The 17044-nt window shown below is 41.2% G+C and overlaps 3 protein-coding genes and 2 pseudogenes across 3 annotated transcripts in view; all 5 read left to right on the top strand.

The window, feature by feature from the left end:
* LOC146463494 (uncharacterized) overlaps positions 1 to 17044 on the top strand; it is a 333098-nt gene that overhangs the window by 113585 nt on the left and 202469 nt on the right. The gene's annotated exons all lie outside the window — the stretch shown is intronic.
* Positions 1 to 17044, top strand: part of LOC146463499 (uncharacterized) — a 137293-nt gene that overhangs the window by 3759 nt on the left and 116490 nt on the right. The window lies entirely within an intron of this gene.
* The window catches only part of LOC146463502 (uncharacterized), a 59134-nt gene that overhangs the window by 3957 nt on the left and 38133 nt on the right, over positions 1 to 17044 (top strand). The window lies entirely within an intron of this gene.
* LOC146463504 (uncharacterized) lies at positions 10115 to 12092 on the top strand (annotated as a pseudogene).
* Positions 13057 to 15188, top strand: LOC146463503 (uncharacterized; annotated as a pseudogene).

The raw sequence follows: 17044 nt of genomic DNA, 5'->3' as shown, positions 1-17044 counted from the left end.
TCAGCATTGAGGCATAATAAAGGGTTAAGACCTGACACATCACGGGCGAATCACTAGCATTAAATTAGATGCACATCAGTATTGAGGCATAATAAAGGGTTAAGACCTGACACATCACAGGCGAATCACTAGCATTAAATTAGATGCACACCAATATTGAGGCATAATAAAGGGTTAAGACCTGACACATCACAGGCGAATCACTAGCATTCAATTAGATGCACATCAGTATTGAGGCATAAAGGGTTAAGACCTGACACATCACAGGCGAATCACTAACATTAAATTAGATGCACATCAGTATTGAGGCATAAAGGGTTAAGACCTGACACATCACAGACGAATCACTAGCATTAAATTAGATGCACATCAGTATTGAGGCATAATAAAGGGTTAAGACCTGACACATCACAGGCGAATCACTAGCATTAAATTAGATACACATCAGTATTGAGGCATAATAAAGGGTTAAGACCTGACACATCACAGACGAATCACTAGCATTAAATTAGATGCACATCAGTATTGAGGCATAATAAAGGGTTAAGAGCTGACACATCACAGGCAAATCAGTATTGTGGTATAATAAAGGGTTAAGACCTGACACATCACAGGGCAAATCACTAGCATTAAATTAGATGCACATGAGTATTGAGGCATAAAGGGTTAAGACCTGACACATCACAGGCAAATCACTAGCATTAAATTAGATGCACATCAGTATTGAGGTATAATAAAGGGTTAAGACCTGACACATCAGAGGCAAATCAGTAGCATTAAATTAGATGCACATCAGTATTGTGGTATAATAAAGGGTTAAGACCTGACACATCACGGGCGAATCACTTGCATTAAATTAGATGCACATCAGTATTGTGGTATAGTAAAGGGTTAACGCCTGACACATCACAGGCAAATCACTAGCATTAAATTAAATCCACATCAGTATTGAGGCATAAAGGGTTAAGACCTGACACATCATAGGCGAATCACTAGCATTAAATTAGATGCACATCAGTATTGAGGCATAATAAAGGGTTAAGACTTGACACATCACAGGCGAATCACTAGCATTAAATTAGATGCACATCAGTATTGTGGTATAATAAAGGGTTAAGACCTGACACATCACAGGCAAATCACTAGCATTAAATTAGATGCACATCAGTATTGAGGCATAATAAAGGGTTAAGACCTGACACATCACAGGCGAATCACTAGCATTAAATTAGATGCACATCAGTATTGAGGCATAAAGGGTTAAGACCTGACACATCACGGGCGAATCACTAGTATTAAAGTAGATGCACATCAGTATTGTGGTATAATAAAGCGTCAAGACCTGACACATCACAGGCAAATCACTAGCATTAAATTAGATGCACGTTAGTATTGAGGTATAAAGGATTAAGACCTGACACATCACGGGCGAATCACTAGCATTAAATTAGATGCACATCAGTATTGTGGTATAATAAAGCGTTAAGACCTGACACATCACAGGCAAATCACTAGTATTAAATTAGATGCACATCAGTATTGTGGTATAATAAAGGGTTAAGACCTTACACATCACTGGCAAATCACTAGCATTAAATTAGATGCACATCAGTATTGAGGTATAAAGGGTTAAGACCTGACACATCACGGGCGAATCACTAGCATTATATTAGATGCACATGAGTATTGTGGTATAATAAAGGGTTAAGACGTGACACATTACAGGCAAATCAATAGCATCAAATTAGATGCACATCAGTATTGAGGTATAATGAAGGGTTAAGACCTGACACATCACAGGTGAATCACTAGCATAAAATTAGATGCACATCAGTATTTGTGGTATAATAAAGCGTTAAGACCTGACACATCACAGGCAAATCACTAGCATTAAATTAGATGCACATCAGTATTGTGGTATAACAAAGGGTTAAGGCCTGACACATCACGGGCGAATCACTAGCATTAAATTAGATGCACATCAGTATTGTGGTATAATAAAGGGTTAAGACCTGACACATCACGGGCGAATCACTAGTATTAAATTAGATGCACATCAGTGTTGTGGTATAATAAAGTCTTAAGACCTGACACATCACAGACGAATCACTAGCATTAAATTAGATGCACATCAGTGTTGAGGCATAATAAAGGGTTAAGACCTGACATATCACAGGCGAATCACTGTAAAACTAGCACTTTTCAGGCCTCTTACTTTAATCGTATTGTTAAGCTCTGGAACTATATCTGTAAACTCTCACCCCCTACCAGTTTTTCAACTACTGCTTCCTTCCGCAACTTTGTTACTGAGCACATGTTTCACCTTTTGCAAAATCACTTTGACATATTCTATCCCTGTACCTGGTTAATTGTACGATCCTGCTCCTTCCATCCCTAGTTTTTTAGCGTCTTATGGTTATTTGTGTTTTAATTATTATTTGTATCATGGGAGGTGCCTAGCATGGGTCCTCGCGTCCCGTTCGCACCTGCCCTTTTGACCTTATCACTTTTCACGTATTTTTTCATTTCTTTCTAGTTGTTTAATTTATTGTATTTAACATGTGTGATGGTCAATAAAGCTGTTAAAAAAAAAAAAAAAAAAAAAAAATTAAATTAGATGCACATCAGTATTGAGGTATAAAGGGTTAAGACCTGACACATGAAAGGCGAATCACTAGCATTAAATTAGATACACATCAGTATTGTGGTATAAAGGGTTAAGCCCTGACACATCACAGGCAAATCACTAGCATTAAATTAGATGCACATCAGTATTGTGGTAAAATAAAGGGTTAAGACCTGACACATCACAGGCAAATCACTAGCATTAAATTAGATGCACATCAGTATTGAGGTATAATAAAGGGTTAAGACGTGACACATCACACAGGGCTCAAAGTTTATTTTTGGCTTTGGGAGCACCTGTGCTACCAGGTGTAAATTTCTAGGCGCATTTGCGAAATTTTAGGCGCACAGCTAAAAATTTTAGGAGCACAACTTAAAATACTGGTAGCACCAAAAAGAAAAATCAGAAGCTTCAGACATTTTATTAGTGATCGTTGATAATGGTGTCATGACAACACCGACACGTTGTTAATTTCTCTTTCTTATTTTCGCTTGCTGATCGTTAATCAGCACGGTAATCTTTCATTTCAATCATGTGTTTGTTTCTTTCAGTCTCTTACTGTATGTTTGAGATAGCAATAATACTGTTACATTTTTTTGAATATTACATGTTATTGTACATTCAATAAGATAATATGACAAAACGAAGGTAAGGAATAACGTCATTGAATCCTCTCGATCAGACGAAATCCTTCAAGTCCCACCAATCACCCGACTGAAAGTAATTCATTTGGCTACTTTCTGTAGGCAAGGTTAGCTCGCCTTGATCTCTGTCCAGTGTTTAACCACTTCACAACCGCTGGAGTTGGGTCAAATGCGTTGGAAGGCAGCGGCCGGCTGTTTGAGAATAAATTTTCTTTTTGTAAATGAGTGTTTCGATAAAATAGGGAGCTTAAGCAACGACGACGGCAACGGCAACGAAAACGCCGCAAAACAATAGGTTTAATGAGCAAAAACTATCGCTCTGCGCGTGCGTTTTACACTTCGGTACATTTCTTTGCTATCCTCTGCAAAACAACAACGTGAAATGACCACAATGAAGGTTTTGTGGAGAACGTGAACGCAGGACGGTGAATTTTTCATTTTCTTTCTTAACTTGTACGCCACTCCTACCAATTTGTTTCCTGGATAGTTCGCCATTTTTGTAAAAGTTGAGCGAGTTGAAATAATTTCGAAGTAGCACAAATGAAATAAAGATATATCTTCGGGTGACGTTTTCGTTGCCGTTGCCGTCGTCGTTGCTTAAGCTCCCTAATAAATTAGATTGTTGACAGCGCATTGACTTAACTGTAACTCTTGAAGAAAAAAAAGTCTCTTAACCCAGATTGTTTACAGTAAACATTCTTGACTCTTTAATATCGGCAAAGCGAACTAAACTGCGCGAGAAGCGCGTCTTTCAGAAGGTTGCCTTCACTCGTACGTGTCAGCGGTGCGGTCACATAACCGAGAAGAGTCTGGGGTAAAGTCTGAGGTGGGATGAAAATGGACTTGAAGAAACAACAAATAAAACACACACTGATGTAAGAAAAACGGTGTAACTTTCTTATGTGGAACCTAATTGCGTTACATCCACATTTGAATTTTTTATTTCAAGCTTCTGTTTCGAGTTAATCAGGCAGAGTACACAAGAATTGTCAGGTGAGGAAACAAAGTGGCCCCGATTCAGGCGCACTGAGCTTGAGCGTTTTTAGGCGCGTGAGTGCGATCACATGTAATTTTTTAGGCGCAAAATAAAAAATCTAGTCGCATATGCGACCACCTGGTCGCTAACTTTGAGCCCTGATCACAGGCGAATCACTAGCATTAAATTAGATGCACATCAGTATTGAGGCATAATAAAGGGTTAAGACCTGACACATCACAGGCGAATCACTAGCATTAAATTAGATGCACATCAGTATTGAGGCATAATAAAGGGTTAAGACCTGACACATCACAGACGAATCACTAGCATTAAATTAGATACACATTAGTATTGAGGCATAAAGGGTTAAGACCTGACACATCACAGGCAAATCACTAGCATTAACTTAGATGCACATCAGTATTGTGGTACATGTATAATAAAGGGTTAAGACCTGACACATCACAGGCAAATCACTAGCATTAAATTAGATGCACATCAGTATTGTGGTATAATAAAGGGTTAAGACCAGACACATCACAGGCGAATCACTAGCATTAAATTAGATGCACATCAGTATTGTGGTATAATAAAGGGTTAAGACCTGACACATCACGGGCGAATCAATAGCATTAAATTAGATGCACATCAGTATTGAGGTATAATAAAGGGTTAAGACCTGACACATCACAGGCGAATCACTATCATTAAATTAGATGCACATCAGTATTGAGGCATAATAAAGGGTTAAGACCTGACACATCACAGGCGAATCACTAGCATTAAATTAGATGCACATCAGTATTGAGGCATAATAAAGGGTTAAGACCTGACACATCACAGGTGAATCACTAGCATTAAATTAGATGCACATCAGTATTGAGGCATAATAAAGGGTTAAGACCTGACACATCACAGACGAATCACTAGCATTAAATTAGATGCACATCAGTGTTGAGGCATAATAAAGGGTTAAGACCTGACACATCACAGGCACATCACTAGCATTAAATTAGATGCACATCAGTGTTGAGGCATAATAAAGGGTTAAGACCTGACACATCACAGGCAAATCACTAGCATTAAATTAGATGCACATCAGTGTTGAGGCATAATAAAGGGTTAAGACCTGACACACCACAGGCGAATCACTAGCATTAAATTAGATGCACATCAGTATTAAGGGATAATAAAGGGTTAAGACCTGACACACCACAGGCGAATCACTAGCATTAAATTAGATGCACATCAGTGTTGAGGCATAATAAAGGGTTAAGACCTGACACATCACAGGCAAATCACTAGCATTAAATTAGATGCACATCAGTATTGAGGCATAATAAAGGGTTAAGACCTGACACATCACAGACGAATCACTAGCATTAAATTAGATACACATCAGTATTGAGGCATAATAAAGGGTTAAGACCTGACACATCACAGGCGAATCACTAGCATTAAATTAGATGCACATCAGTATTGAGGCATAATAAAGGGTTAAGACCTGACACATCACAGGTGAATCACTAGCATTAAATTAGATGCACATCAGTATTGAGGCATAATAAAGGGTTAAGACCTGACACATCACAGACGAATCACTAGCATTAAATTAGATGCACATCAGTGTTGAGGCATAATAAAGGGTTAAGACCTGACACATCACAGGCAAATCACTAGCATTAAATTAGATGCACATCAGTGTTGAGGCATAATAAAGGGTTAAGACCTGACACACCACAGGCGAATCACTAGCATTAAATTAGATGCACATCAGTATTAAGGGATAATAAAGGGTTAAGACCTGACACACCACAGGCGAATCACTAGCATTAAATTAGATGCACATCAGTGTTGAGGCATAATAAAGGGTTAAGACCTGACACATCACAGGCAAATCACTAGCATTAAATTAGATGCACATCAGTATTGAGGCATAATAAAGGGTTAAGACCTGACACATCACAGACGAATCACTAGCATTAAATTAGATACACATCAGTATTGAGGCATAATAAAGGGTTAAGACCTGACACATCACAGGCAAATCACTAGCATTAACTTAGATGCACATCAGTATTGTGGTACATGTATAATAAAGGGTTAAGACCTGACACATCACAGGCAAATCACTAGCATTAAATTAGATGCACATCAGTATTGTGGTATAATAAAGGGTTAAGACCAGACACATCACAGGCGAATCACTAGCATTAAATTAGATGCACATCAGTATTGTGGTATAATAAAGGGTTAAGACCTGACACATCACGGGCGAATCAATAGCATTAAATTAGATGCACATCAGTATTGAGGTATAATAAAGGGTTAAGACCTGACACATCACAGGCGAATCACTATCATTAAATTAGATGCACATCAGTATTGAGGCATAATAAAGGGTTAAGACCTAACACATCACAGGCGAATCACTAGCATTAAATTAGATGCACATCAGTATTGAGGCATAATAAAGGGTTAAGACCTGACACATCACAGACGAATCACTAGCATTAAATTAGATACACATCAGTATTGAGGCATAATAAAGGGTTAAGACCTGACACATCACAGGCGAATCACTAGCATTAAATTAGATGCACATCAGTATTGAGGCATAATAAAGGGTTAAGACCTGACACACCACAGGCGAATCACTAGCATTAAATTAGATGCACATCAGTATTAAGGGATAATAAAGGGTTAAGACCTGACACACCACAGGCGAATCACTAGCATTAAATTAGATGCACATCAGTGTTGAGGCATAATAAAGGGTTAAGACCTGACACATCACAGGCAAATCACTAGCATTAAATTAGATGCACATCAGTATTGAGGCATAATAAAGGGTTAAGACCTGACACATCACAGACGAATCACTAGCATTAAATTAGATACACATCAGTATTGAGGCATAATAAAGGGTTAAGACCTGACACATCACAGGCGAATCACTAGCATTAAATTAGATGCACATCAGTATTGAGGCATAATAAAGGGTTAAGACCTGACACATCACAGGTGAATCACTAGCATTAAATTAGATGCACATCAGTATTGAGGCATAATAAAGGGTTAAGACCTGACACATCACAGACGAATCACTAGCATTAAATTAGATGCACATCAGTGTTGAGGCATAATAAAGGGTTAAGACCTGACACATCACAGGCAAATCACTAGCATTAAATTAGATGCACATCAGTGTTGAGGCATAATAAAGGGTTAAGACCTGACACACCACAGGCGACTCACTAGCATTAAATTAGATGCACATCAGTATTAAGGGATAATAAAGGGTTAAGACCTGACACACCACAGGCGAATCACTAGCATTAAATTAGATGCACATCAGTGTTGAGGCATAATAAAGGGTTAAGACCTGACACATCACAGGCGAATCACTAGCATTAAATTAGATGCACATCAGTATTGAGGCCAATCTCGTACCCAGAGTCTTCAGGCTTTTTGGTCAGCGGGGCAACGCCGGGAAGACTCTGGGGACATCGAAAAAATTCAATTTTTTTGATTGGCTGTTCCGTAACGGTTTCCATTGTTTTACCGCAGAAATCCTGCGGTAATAAAATTTGATGTCCCCAGAGTCTTCCCGGCGTTGCCCCGCTGACCAAAAAGCCTGAAGACTCTGGGTACGAGATTGTATTGAGGCATAATAAAGGGTTAAGACCTGACACATCACAGGTGAATCACTAGCATTAAATTAGATGCACATCAGTATTGAGGCATAATAAAGGGTTAAGACCTGACACATCACAGACGAATCACTAGCATTAAATTAGATACACATCAGTATTGAGGCATAATAAAGGGTTAAGACCTGACACATCACAGGCGAATCACTAGCATTAAATTAGATGCACATCAGTATTGAGGCATAATAAAGGGTTAAGACCTGACACATCACAGGTGAATCACTAGCATTAAATTAGATGCACATCAGTATTGAGGCATAATAAAGGGTTAAGACCTGACACATCACAGACGAATCACTAGCATTAAATTAGATGCACATCAGTGTTGAGGCATAATAAAGGGTTAAGACCTGACACATCACAGGCAAATCACTAGCATTAAATTAGATGCACATCAGTGTTGAGGCATAATAAAGGGTTAAGACCTGACACACCACAGGCGAATCACTAGCATTAAATTAGATGCACATCAGTATTAAGGGATAATAAAGGGTTAAGACCTGACACACCACAGGCGAATCACTAGCATTAAATTAGATGCACATCAGTGTTGAGGCATAATAAAGGGTTAAGACCTGACACATCACAGGCAAATCACTAGCATTAAATTAGATGCACATCAGTATTGAGGCATAATAAAGGGTTAAGACCTGACACATCACAGACGAATCACTAGCATTAAATTAGATACACATCAGTATTGAGGCATAATAAAGGGTTAAGACCTGACACATCACAGGCAAATCACTAGCATTAACTTAGATGCACATCAGTATTGTGGTACATGTATAATAAAGGGTTAAGACCTGACACATCACAGGCAAATCACTAGCATTAAATTAGATGCACATCAGTATTGTGGTATAATAAAGGGTTAAGACCAGACACATCACAGGCGAATCACTAGCATTAAATTAGATGCACATCAGTATTGTGGTATAATAAAGGGTTAAGACCTGACACATCACGGGCGAATCAATAGCATTAAATTAGATGCACATCAGTATTGAGGTATAATAAAGGGTTAAGACCTGACACATCACAGGCGAATCACTATCATTAAATTAGATGCACATCAGTATTGAGGCATAATAAAGGGTTAAGACCTAACACATCACAGGCGAATCACTAGCATTAAATTAGATGCACATCAGTATTGAGGCATAATAAAGGGTTAAGACCTGACACATCACAGACGAATCACTAGCATTAAATTAGATACACATCAGTATTGAGGCATAATAAAGGGTTAAGACCTGACACATCACAGGCGAATCACTAGCATTAAATTAGATGCACATCAGTATTGAGGCATAATAAAGGGTTAAGACCTGACACACCACAGGCGAATCACTAGCATTAAATTAGATGCACATCAGTATTAAGGGATAATAAAGGGTTAAGACCTGACACACCACAGGCGAATCACTAGCATTAAATTAGATGCACATCAGTGTTGAGGCATAATAAAGGGTTAAGACCTGACACTTCACAGGCAAATCACTAGCATTAAATTAGATGCACATCAGTATTGAGGCATAATAAAGGGTTAAGACCTGACACATCACAGACGAATCACTAGCATTAAATGAGATACACATCAGTATTGAGGCATAATAAAGGGTTAAGACCTGACACATCACAGGCGAATCACTAGCATTAAATTAGATGCACATCAGTATTGAGGCATAATAAAGGGTTAAGACCTGACACATCACAGGTGAATCACTAGCATTAAATTAGATGCACATCAGTATTGAGGCATAATAAAGGGTTAAGACCTGACACATCACAGACGAATCACTAGCATTAAATTAGATGCACATCAGTGTTGAGGCATAATAAAGGGTTAAGACCTGACACATCACAGGCAAATCACTAGCATTAAATTAGATGCACATCAGTGTTGAGGCATAATAAAGGGTTAAGACCTGACACATCACAGGCAAATCACTAGCATTAAATTAGATGCACATCAGTATTGAGGCATAATAAAGGGTTAAGACCTGACACATCACAGACGAATCACTAGCATTAAATTAGATACACATCAGTATTGAGGCATAATAAAGGGTTAAGACCTGACACATTAAAGGGAAATCACTAGCATTAAATTAGATGCACATCAGTATTGAGGCATAATAAAGGGTTAATTGACATTTTAGCATAAAATAAAGGTTAATGTTGGCAAGCAACAACTATTGAGCCCGCATTATTACTGCGGTCCACCCTTAACATGTGACTTCCATATACGGCAGCCTGCTTTGCATCTTATTCTGTGCCAGTCTTTTCAATCGCCACTTTCTTGGAAGGCTGCAAGTTGAGCAGCAGCAAAGTTTTTCTCATGGATTTTTCGGGCGTGACAAACGAGGTCCTTCGCCTGTTACTCGCTCAAAACCAACTACCCATCGCCGGAACACGCGAACAAATGATCGAGCGCCTTGGCACCATCAGCGTGGATACGCCACCATCGCGTACGCGAAGCGCTGATTCTGCCGATCCAGCAGCCAAAAGGCCTCGCGCGAGCAACGATCCTCCTCCTGCCGCTCCTAATCTTCCCGATCAGGTTGAGCAGCCCAACCAGGACGGCGATTTGACGAATGAACGGAACGATCGACGAGATCCGCCGCAGGCTGGTCCAAGTGAAGGACGTGACATCGGAGAAACCTCGTGCGAAGCACAAGATGGCGTCCGCGAAAGGGGCGTTCCGCCTTCCCCTGTTCAAAATCCAGCCGCGCTAGCAGACCTCATCGCCACTATAGTCGATGAGAAACTTAAAAATTTTGCTCCAGCTAACCCATCACCCGTACCACAACAGCCTTTGCAGTCCGCTCCTCAACCTCCAGCTCGACATCAGCTATCTGACCCTGTTTTCGTCGCAAGCCTTCTTACGCAATCTGGTTCCTCGAACTACAGCCAATCTCGTTCCCACATGCAGTCATCCATCGCTGCCCACGTTCCCCAGAAGACCCAGCAAGCAATCTTACGCGGTGAGTTTGTTGAATTCGATTCTTTGCTGCCAGAAAACTCCTGCCTAAACGAAAGCGAACTCCCCGGGGTTTCTATTTCGTTCGAAGGGAAACAAGTTAACATCCCCACCCCTGCCCGCAAGAAGAAAACCCACATTGACTCCATCGATAGGTGGCTCTCGGCCTTTGCTGTTTTTTGTACAGTCTTGCTGACTTCCTTCCCTCACAGGGCTGTCGAGATGTTTGCATACCAGGAGATTATCCGATCGGCCTACCGTAAGTTCGCGGGTTTTGCGTGGCTTTCCTACGATATAGACTTTCGTAGGAAAGCTGCCTCCAATCATTCCCTTAATTGGGGGGAAAGGGATATCCAGTTGTATCTCTTGAAATTTACAGGGCAGGCAAAATCCTCTTGCACCATATGTGGTAGTGGGGATCATTTTTCTCATGGGTGTTCCCTCTCTGCCCTTAGGCCCAATTCTACCCAACGAGGAACATGCAACAATTACAACAGAGGTGCCAAATGCAGCCAGGAGCCCTGCCCCTTCAGCCACCGCTGTAGGCTCTGCAACGGAGACCACCCTGCCTATCGACACGATGACACCCCTTCAAAAACTAGAGGCCAGGGTGATAAAAAACACTCAAACCGCTAAAGCTGTCATATCATATAAGCCCCAAACTCCTGTAAACGTTTCCCTGCTACACAAACTTCTTAAGACCCACCCTGATCAAACCTTTGTAACTAGACTTTGTGATGGGTTAAGCCATGGTTTTCACTTAGGTTACAAAGGTGAACGTTTCCCCAGAGCTGCCAAGAATCTCCCATCTGCCATCCAACAACCCCAAGTTATTGAAAAAAACCTGCTCGAAGAGGTCCAGCTTGGTCGCCTGGCTGGCCCCTTTGAATCCGCCCCTTTTAAAAATTTTCAAATTCATCCCCTTGGCCTGGTTCCCAAAAAGGGCAGCCAAAAGTGGCGCACTATTTTCCATTTATCCTACCCCAAGGGGTCACCGGATAGCTTAAATGCTAATATACCCATTGAAGATTACACCCTTCAGTATATTCGTATTGACGATGCCATTGCTCTGGTCCTAAAACATGGTCCTGGGTGCTTTATGACGAAAACTGACATACAGTCAGCTTTCAGAATTATCCCCGTTAACCCCGAGGATTGGGAACTCCTGGGGATGTCCTGGAAGGGTCGTTATTACTTCGACAAAGCGCTCCCCTTCGGCCTAAGGAGCGCCCCCTACCTTTTTAATCAACTCTCCGATGCCCTGGAATGGTTGGTGAGAAACCACCTGAGCATCCCCTCCATCATTCACATCCTCGACGATTTTTTCATTGTTCAACCTGCCCCCTCATCCCTTTGTGCCACAGCCCTCTGCCGGGTTCTTACCCTCTTCGAGGAATTAAACATTCCCCTTGCCCCAAAGAAAACCTTTCGCCCTACCCAGGTCCTTGAATTCATGGGAATAACACTTGATTCCGTAAACATGCAGGCCCGTCTCCCCGAGGATAAGTTATGCAATGCCCGGTCCTTGCTCTCCAACTGGTCTTCCAAACGGGTCTGTCGTCTACAGGACCTGCAGTCCCTCATTGGGACTCTGCAGTTTGCCTGCCGGGTTATTTCACCGGGTCGCCCCTTCATGCAACGCATCATTCACCTTACCCGGGGTTGTGTCCGTCCCAAGCAGATTATTTTTCTCACCCAGGAGTTCAGAAAGGACATCCTCATGTGGCAATTTTTTCTTGATCACTGGAATGGGGTTAGCCTTTTTCTCCCCCCTTACACTGAATCATCCCCCCAAATCCATTTGTACACCGATGCAGCGGGTGCAGTCGGATACGGGGCCTTCTTCAACAATCAGTGGTTTCAGGGAAAATGGCTTCCCTCCCACCAGCTCAACCCCACTACAGGAATAAGTATTACCTGGCAGGAGCTTTATCCAATTTACCTTGCCTGCATGATTTGGGGGCCCTCTTGGGCTAACAGGAGAATTTGTTTTTATTGCGACAACCAGGCAGTCGTCGCAGTTTTGTCTGCTAAAAGCTCCAAAATTCCCCGTATCATGAACCTTGTCCGTTTGATTACCCTTCAAACTTTGAAGTTTAATTTTACCTTTACCGCAAAGCATGTCCCTGGGGTAGACAATGGCATAGCTGATAGTTTATCTCGTTTTCAGATGTCTCGGTTCCGCCTACTCGCACCAGATGCATCGCCCGTTCCTTGTCCAATCCCTCCTTTCCTGACAACAGTCTAACTATGCAGGCTGCTCACTATATTTTTCAGTCCATCGCCAGCTCTACTCGTCGAACCTATTCCTCTGGGGAGCGCCACTTTATTAGATTTTGCCTGTTTCATAAACTCATTTCACCCCAGACCCCCTTTCTCCCTACCCACGAATCAACCTTGATCCATTTTGTCACTCACTTATCCAACACTGTTTCGTATGGCACCATCAAAGTTTATCTGGCAGCAGTTAAGAATCTCCATATTGAGTTTGGCTGTCCCCTGGACTTCTCATCCATGCCCTTTTTACAAGAGGGATCACATCATCCCTTGGTATTGCTAAACGGGCCCGGTTCCCTATCACTATTTCGATCCTCCTCCAAATTTATGCCAAACTAAAACCTTTTCAGTCGTTGGACACGGATTCTTCAATGTTGTGGGCTGCTTTTACCCTTGCATTTTTTGGTTTTTTGCGCAGTAGCGAATTTACTTGCAATGGCAAGTTTGATATCCAATCTCATCTGACAAAATCGGATGTCCGTTTTTACCCCAACATTGTCCAGCCTGTGTCCTTCGAGATTGTCATTAAGAAGTCCAAAACGGACCCTTTCCGTGAGACAGCCAAGCTCACTATTGCCAAATCAAACTCGACCGTATGTGCAGTCACCGCGTTAAGAGACTATCTTCTTCAAACTACTTCCAGTGGAGCTACCCAGCCTCTCTTTCAATTTTCGGATGGACGTCATCTTACTCGGTCTTCCCTCACAAATAACTTACGGGTTCTCCTCAAGATTTGCGGATTTGATAGTACCTGCTACGCATCCCACAGTTTCCGCATTGGAGCAGCTACTACTGCGGGGGCTGCTGGCCTTCCAGACTGGCTCATTAAAGTTCTTGGCCGTTGGAAATCGGATGCGTATCAGTCTTACATAAGGACACCAAAAGAAACCATTCTTCAAGTCCCTCAAAATTTGGCCTCATGTCTATCTTGTTAATGCCCTACAAACATTTGGATGTCTTATTGCCAGGATTATCGACGACACTTCCTGGGTATTGGGAACACTATGATGTCGCTCTGTACTGTTTATGGAGAACACTATCTATGATGTCGCTTTGTACTGTTTATTGAGAACACTATGATGTCTCATGGTAACAATTTGGGAACACTATGATGTCTCTTTGTACTGTTTATTGTAAACACTATGATGTCTCATGGTAACACATTGGGAACACTATGTCCTACTAGAACATTTATTATGTAATGCTATCCAAGTTTTAGATTGTTCAGTTAAGGGACCCTGGTCAGCCTCCTTTGATGCCATCGACAATATCGATATTCATGGTGAAGCGAAATTTAAATTATCTACTGTAAGTTGTTCCTGAAAGTATGTTTCATCCCTTTTGCAGTTCCACAGTGATTACGTTCATTTCAACATTCTCCGAATAAAATATGATAGCCAAACTCTCGCATATAACCAAAAACAAAGGTGTGGCTGACTAGGGCCCCTTTAAGGTTTTAAGTTAAGCGCATGCGATTATACCTGCCTATCCACTCCTTAATCCCTTTTCTCCACCAATGGTCTTTGGTTCATTGCATTTCCCCGTGGAGCAGATAAGAGCTGTTTCCAGCCCTCGCGACCAGTTGGAGAAAAGGTCTTGGGGAATGGGCTTTGCACAGGGTACTTCTCGTATTACTCGGCGTTTTGGGCGGGGAATTGCTGCCTGCGGCACCCCTTCAGCCCTGTGCTGAAGCCCCGTCAGGGAGGGGGGGCTATAGGATTTGCTGGACTTGGTTAACTTGGCCCAAGGACATTATGCCGGCCATGCGTTTTCACGTGTGAACTATGCCCCCCCTTGCAGGACAGGCATGAGGCACCCCCTCGGTATGGCGCCATGTACCGAGGCCCCTCATTCGGTCATCATCCGGTCGGTGGGTTTTATCCGAGCCTTGCTGGTATATTCCCTGCCCAACTTTGCCCACAAAAGAATATTGTGTTTTCTTTGTGTCTGCGCGCCATAACATTAAGACCTGAAACATCACAGGCGAATCACTAGCATTAAATTAGATGCACATCAGTATTGAGGGGTAATAAAGGGTTAAGACCTGACACATCACAAGCGAATCACTACCATTAAATTAGATGCACATCAGTATTGAGGCATAATAAAGGGTTAAGACCTGACACATCACAGGCGAATCACTAGCATTAAATTAGATGCACATCAGTATTGAGGCATAAATGGTTAAGACCTGACACATCACAGGCGAATCACTAGCATTTAATTAGATGCACATCAGTATTGAGGCATAATAAAGGGTTAAGACCTGACACATCACAGACGAATCACTAGCATTAAATTAGATACACATCAGTATTGAGGCATAATAAAGGGTTAAGACCTGACATATTACTGGCAAATCACTAGCATTAAATTAGATGCACATCAGTATTGAGGCATAAAGGGTTAAGACCTGACACATTACAGGCAAATCACTAGCATTAAATTAGATGCACATCAGTATTGAGGCATAAAGGGTTAAGACCTGACACATTACAGGCAAATCACTAGCATTAAATTAGATACACATCAGTATTGTGGTATAATAAAGGGTTAAGACCTGACACATCACGGGCGAATCAATAGCATTAAATTAGATGCACATCAGTATTGAGGAATAATAAAGGGTTAAGACCTGACACATCACAGGCGAATCACTATCATTAAATTAGATGCACATCAGTATTGAGGCATAATAAAGGGTTAAAACCTGACACATCACAGGCGAATCACTAGCATTAAATTAGATGCACATCAGTATTGAGGCATAAAGGGTTAAGACCTGACACATTACAGGCAAATCACTAGCATTAAATTAGATGCACATCAGTATTGAGGCATAAAGGGTTAAGACCTGACACATTACAGGCAAATCACTAGCATTAAATTAGATACACATCAGTATTGAGGCATAATAAAGGGTTAAGACCTGACACATCACAGGCGAATCACTAGCATTAAATTAGATGCACATCAGTATTGAGGCATAATAAAGGGTTAAGACCTGACACACCACAGGCGAATCACTAGCATTAAATTAGATGCACATCAGTATTAAGGGATAATAAAGGGTTAAGACCTGACACACCACAGGCGAATCACTAGCATTAAATTAGATGCACATCAGTGTTGAGGCATAATAAAGGGTTAAGACCTGACACATCACAGGCAAATCACTAGCATTAAATTAGATGCACATCAGTATTGAGGCATAATAAAGGGTTAAGACCTGACACATCACAGACGAATCACTAGCATTAAATTAGATACACATCAGTATTGAGGCATAATAAAGGGTTAAGACCTGACACATCACAGGCGAATCACTAGCATTAAATTAGATGCACATCAGTATTGAGGCATAATAAAGGGTTAAGACCTGACACATCACAGGTGAATCACTAGCATTAAATTAGATGCACATCAGTATTGAGGCATAATAAAGGGTTAAGACCTGACACATCACAGACGAATCACTAGCATTAAATTAGATGCACATCAGTGTTGAGGCATAATAAAGGGTTAAGACCTGACACATCACAGGCAAATCACTAGCATTAAATTAGATGCACATCAGTGTTGAGGCATAATAAAGGGTTAAGACCTGACACACCACAGGCGACTCACTAGCATTAAATTAGATGCACATCAGTATTAAGGGATAATAAAGGGTGAAGACCTGACACACCACAGGCGAATCACTAGCATTAAATTAGATGCACATCAGTGTTGAGGCATAATAAAGGGTTAAGACCTGACACATCACAGGCAAATCACTAGCATTAAATTAGATGCACATCAGTATTGAGGCATAATAAA

The sequence above is a fragment of the Pavona decussata genome, unplaced genomic scaffold, assembly GCF_977016875.1.
Source record: "Pavona decussata unplaced genomic scaffold, jaPavDecu1.1 SCAFFOLD_175, whole genome shotgun sequence".
Lineage (NCBI taxonomy): Eukaryota > Metazoa > Cnidaria > Anthozoa > Scleractinia > Agariciidae > Pavona > Pavona decussata.
This window is presented reverse-complemented; position numbering and strand designations above follow the sequence as displayed.